The following is a 6,289-nucleotide window of genomic DNA, read 5'->3' as shown; positions in this document are numbered from 1 at the left end:
AATTTCATTATTGAATATTTCACCCCAGTGAAATGCAAATTTCCCAATCCATGAGCACATTAATACAGCACTGATTTTTTAATGATTCAAATATTCCTAGACAGTGTTTAGGATTCATGTCTGAGGTGGTGGTGTAACAGGAGGAAGAGTTTTAGAGCTCTTTGTGCACAGCATCCATGCTGCTTTTAAGAACCAATTTTAAACATTTAAGTGGAGCCATGAGGCGTCCTAACTTCCAGTTTACCCTTTGGTTGACGTGTCTTTGCTGCAAGTGAGACATGAATACTTGAAAATGGGAAGAACCGTAGTCTGAAAGTAAGGTGAAATGTAGAAAGTAATACTTTGAACATGAGTCTGGTCCTGCTGGAGGTTTCTGCCTGTTAAAGGAAGTTTGTCCATGCCACTGTAACTTGCTAAATGCTGCAAAGTGCTCTGCTCATGGTGGATTAAGATGAGATCAGACTGAAACCTGTCTTTAAGATGGGACTGGATCTTATCCAGTCTTGATGTTGGGTCTTTGTTAATAATAGAACATAGAGTATGGTCTAGACCCTCTCTGTTTGGAAAGAGTCTGAGGATAACATTTTGATTTGGTGCGATATAAATAAAGACTGATTGAATGTTGTAAAGCAGTTTTGACCAATCAGAATCAAGTATTAGACATGGTCGTAAATTAAAACCTAGCAATCCTTTCGGACAGTGTGCTTTTATAAGTTGTCTATTGCTGAAATATGAGATCAAAGAACAATAGTCTATTAATATGAATCTATTACTTCTATCTTTATATTGTGTTTATTTTTATTGCATACAGAGTTGACATATGTATCTTTTGTCTGCACGTTCTATCTTATATTTTTTATTATACTGTGTGTTGGTGCAACTGTTACACCCAAATTCTCCCCTTGAGATCATTGAATTATATATTATTAACCTTTAACCTCTAACTTGGTTTTACTGTCTGTCCCTCTAAAGATTATCTGAGGTTGCGCTTCACCTCAGTGTCCTTGGTGTTGAACATAAGCAGTACATGAAGCTGACAGGTTGAGCTCTGTCTCAGCCAGTGTTAACATTAAAGCACTGTTTACATACTAAAACATCAATAACATTGATCCAACATTGACAGGGGCTAGTCTGCTGTAAGCCTGTCTGCTGCACATTAAGTACAGTCCCATGCTGATAATTGACTTTAGATGTGTTCATGATCCTTGTATTTTAGCATTTAAGAGCAGTACTTCAGTCAGCAGAGCAGCTTATATTATTAAAGTGTGAGAAAAGTTTCAGATTTGTTTGATTATAAAGTGATTAGACCCAAACTTCTTCTCCAGACTGAAGAAAATGTCCAATCATTGTTTCAGAAAAAACAGACAGCCCTGACTTTATCTAACCCGTCTATATTTGTCTTCAGACAGGAGAGCACAGGAAATGCACCCTCAAAATAGAAACTCACTCAGAAAAGCATCTGGTGCCAGCACACAGGTACTCTGATAATCCCAAAGTCAAGTCAACTTTATTTATTAAGCAAAATTAGGATTGCAAAGGGGTGGAAAGTTTCTGGTAAATTTCCACGAGAAGTTAAAGCTGGGGTTGGTAGTCAGATTTAGATACACTTTTTGTTATACTAGTTAAAATGATCTTTCTGTCCTGATGGTAATCAATACATAATGTGTTCTTAAAAAAGAGTGATAAAGCTGCTATCTACAGCCGGAGTAAACCTGGGAAAACACCAACCAATCCCTGCCATCAGGAGCCAATTATATTATTCCCCTGCCTCTATTTCCTGCCCCTCTCGCTCAACCTCGGGTCTGTCCCCTCTGACCTGATGAGGTGCTTTGCTCAGGACTGTAGTCCGGATCAGAGTCTACAAAGCTCTCACCACGGGGGGGTCTGACAAGCAAAAAAATGAATTTTAGACAGAATCCTGAGGAAATGCTACATTCAACTTCATGCTAGTTTTCTGTGACTACCAACCCTAGCTTTAAGCTGGGGAATTTTGGAAATATTCCAAATTAGAATTTTCCCATGGGGATTAGGTGAATGAACAGTGAATTGAGGGTAATTTAATGGGAAGGTATCATATCCAAGCATAAATATTTGTTTTGTTATAAGCAGACATCCACCCAAAATAATACAATTAAAACAGATTTATTTGTAAGTAGAACTTAATCAAGTGTTAAAAATTTTATTCAACATAAATTCTTTCATTGAAGAACAAAATGAATGTTAAGTTAAATATTACTCATCCCCCCACACATACAGAGACTTTCCTTGAACATTAGCTTGTGTGAAATGTCTCCACACATCAGATGACGCACGTGGCATTTTTCTGTTAAAGAAGACGACAACAGTAAGAATACTAATGCAATGGCATGAACATATATGAATAGTTAGCGTAGCTAAACAACTGGAATGATCTTCAAAATATTTCACTATTGAGTCATCAATTGCATCAGATTTGAGGTAGCTAGCATCTTGATCAGATAAATTAATTTGCCATCTATAAGGTTATGCTAGCTATAGCTTATTTGGCATCTAACATATAAGCTAGCTATCTGCTGTATGAATACATTTCTATGTGATATTTGTAATTTAAACATTAGTACCATACATCAAATTTGTTGAATATATAACCACATAATATCATCCAAACTTAGTTCACTTCCAGGATTCTAGAAATCATCTGTGCATGTGATGAAGGAATGCACAGTGCATGTAGGGGGGGTGGTCTCAATAGCCCTGCAGTAAGCAGTGTGCTATGTGCATGTGATTGAGGAATAGCAGAGATATTCAACTGTACTTGCATGAAATCTGGTTGTTATAGTCAGGATTATGCTAAAATATATCTTACCCAACTATATTTAAGTTCACTATTAAGAGCCAACCTTCAATTTAGTCAATTCCTGCTTTAATCACGTTTATTCCCATGAATAGTTTCCAACTTTGAAAATTCCTGGAATTTTATAACCCTAAGCCCAATGACAAAACAAGTCACATGGACCAATGTGCTGTACAGCTAATGAAGACAACTAAAAACTGTAAAACAGAGCCAAAATAAATAAATAAATAATAAATAAAGACCTGCTACACAATGCCAGATATAGAAAAGATAAGAAGAGACAAGGTCAACTTGAATTGAAAGGCATTGAGAAAAGATGAGTCTTGAGCAACGACTTAAAAATATTAGTGACTGAGCAGCTCCTCTTTGGACGGGCAGACTTCTCGAACGTTCAGAAGCAGACACAGGAAAGGCTTGATCCCCCTCCGATGTGTAATTCATCTTGATCCAAGGATGTGTAAAAGCAGCTAAAAACCCTAAAGAGGGAAAGGTTACACTTTGTGGTAAGAAACATTATCATTACCACTCTGTGTTCTGAGGTAGAAAAGTACTTGGAGGTAATACCCTCTAACTCTCAGTTCAATCCTGGAAGGGTTAATAATAATAAAAAACATATTTGGTGTCAGGTTTGGGCAGGTGGGGTTTAAACTGTTAGCTGATAAGGGAGTGAGTCAAATGAAAAATATTTCTATTCCTGCGGATGACAATATGAAAACATTTCAGGAGCTTGTAACCAAGAACTGTGTCCTCTGTGAACACTTACACTCTATTATTCATCCCAGCTTTATCTTTATTGGGAAATGTTTTCATTAAAATCTCTTTGAGTACGATTGGTTTTGGAAGTATATAACTTCCTGGTTGCTGATTTTGTAGCATCGCCTGATATTAACTTCAAAGTTTGGAAAGATGATCAAGAGGATATATCAACTGAAACATGGGATAAGACGTAATGAAGCTCAGACGTAAACTGCTGACACATGTTAGAAACTTCTGCAGTAAAATGTGTTTATAAGAGTGTGTGTTACACCAGAAAATCTAAATCAATTCAATCCGAAACTCCTTATACATGTAACAGATGTAGGGAAAAAAGGAACATTTTCACATTTTATTAGAAAACATTTGGGTAGCAAATAGTATTGAATGTGTGTGATTTTACTGTAATTTATATTTCTTCTATTTTATTTGATTTAACTTTATTTAATTTAACTTTATTTGATTTAACTTAACTGTATTTAGTTTAGTTTAGTTTAATTGAACTTTATTTAATTTTAATTACTTTAGTTTAATTTAACTTTCATTTATTTTACTTTACTTACTTTATTTTGTTAAGTTTAGTTTAAGTTAATATTTTATTTTATTATATTATTATTATATTATTTATTTAATTATTTATTTATTTTGAAGTGCCTCCTTTGGTTTGTGTTGTTTCTCTAAACACTCTTATAAATTCTAGTTTAGCGAGGGTTTATGTAATTCCAATTAATTTTAATATTTCATCACTGTCTATTAATTATTACATGAGGTATTTATACATATGTATTGCATACGTCGACAGCATTACAATACATATTGTGTTTTCATGTAATTATATTTATATTTTCTCTTTATGTTGATTTATTTTGTTTTATTTCACCAAAATATTGAAACTCTATAAATTGTTTTCTTTAAAACTATTTATCTAAATGCTAAAATTAGCTTCTCTATTTCTCAGAAACAAGAAGAGGAAATGAAGTGTAGAACATTTTTAATCAAACTCCTCTTATACTGTGTCTCACTCCATGTAAAGAAAAGACAACTCATCTCAGTGATTTAAAGGAGCAGTGCGTAGTGTTTAGTGACATGTAGCAGATCAGACTCGGCAGAAAAGGAACCTAATATTCCAAAGTATGTTTACATTAGCGAATAATCACATGTAGATAAGACTCTTTGAACCTGAGGTGGACCTCCCATTTAGACACAATCAGAAAAAAGGCCCAGCAGAGGATGTACTTCCTGCGTCAGCTCAGGAAGTTCAACCTGCCCAAGGAGCTGCTGAACATGTTCTACACCTCCATCATCCAGTCTGTTCTGTGCACCTCCATCACTGTCTGGTTTGGATCTGCAAGCAAACTAGACAAACACAGACTGCAGCGGACTATAAGGACTGCAGAAAAAATCATCGGTGTCGACCTGCCCCCCCATCCAGGACTTGTACCGGTCCCGGGCCAGGGAACGGGGAGGTAGCATCACCGCTTACCCCTCACACCCTGGACACAAATTCTTCAAACTCCTCCCCTCCGGCAGGAGCTACAGATCACTGTGCGCCAAAACAACCCGCCATAAGAACAGTTTCTTCCCCCAGGCTGTCACTCTGATGAACACTAAACCATAACAGTGTCATACCTGTTGGATCAATACTCTCTGTGAATATACATGTAGATATACAATGCAACAATTCTCCAAGCAGAATTCCATATTTCTATTTTTTGTATTATTTAACTACTATTTTTTTTTTATAATGTAAAAACTACCTCTGCTACTCACCACTGCACTTTATCATATTATTTTGGCCTGTACATATTAGTCAGGCCTATTTGTTGTTCTTTTGTATCTCTAGCTGATGTTATTGTTATTATATTTTTATTGTGTTTTCATTTGTAGGTCTTATTCTTATGCCTTGTACAAAGAGAGCACAGTTTACCTAAGTCAAATCCTTGTGTGTTCAAGCATACCTGGCCAATAAAGCTGATTCTGATTCTGATTCTGAATGAACCTTTCTCTATCTAATGAAGGGGCAAATCCCCTCCCACTTAGGCCGCCATCTTGCACTGTCTTATTTCTACAAGAGCACAGAATGGACAGACTATTAAGGTCAAAAAGAGGAAGAAAAAGAGACAGAATGTGCACAAAATAATTTGTTAACATAATATTTTGATGGTAAAACTTAACAATAGGAGGATCATATTTATCACACGTCACAGGAGCTTTTGGTCCTCAAAGGCCACTGTCCTTTCTGGAATTGCCCACTGAATATTCCCATTTCTACACCCTGTACCTTAAAGATGTTTGTTTTTCTCTGGATCTTATTGATGTGGACTTTTTTTTGTCATTTTAGTTTGTGATTTTGTGGTAATGTTGTAAAATTGTCATAGTGTGCCTCAGGGCTTACAGATGTTAATGCTTCCATTTAACACAAGATTAATAAACATTAAAGACTCTATGTTACAGAAAGTTGATCTTAAATTCAATAAATTACATTAAACTGAGAAAGTGTTGAACATTAGTTTAACTTTTAATAGCAATCTCTTGTTTAATGCCAATTTATTGTGTATTTTGGTTAAAGGTGACATATCACGCTTTTTTCATCAATATATATTGGTCTAAGAGGTCCCCAAAACATGTCTTTAAAGTTTATGCTCAAAAAAACACTTTGAAATCAGATTTTGGTCTGCCTGAAAAACCCTCTTCTTTAGCCCT

The sequence above is a fragment of the Notolabrus celidotus genome, chromosome 16 (genome assembly GCF_009762535.1).
Source record: "Notolabrus celidotus isolate fNotCel1 chromosome 16, fNotCel1.pri, whole genome shotgun sequence".
Lineage (NCBI taxonomy): Eukaryota > Metazoa > Chordata > Actinopteri > Labriformes > Labridae > Notolabrus > Notolabrus celidotus.
The sequence above is the reverse complement of the archived record's forward strand: the minus strand, read 5'-3'. Positions refer to the sequence as shown.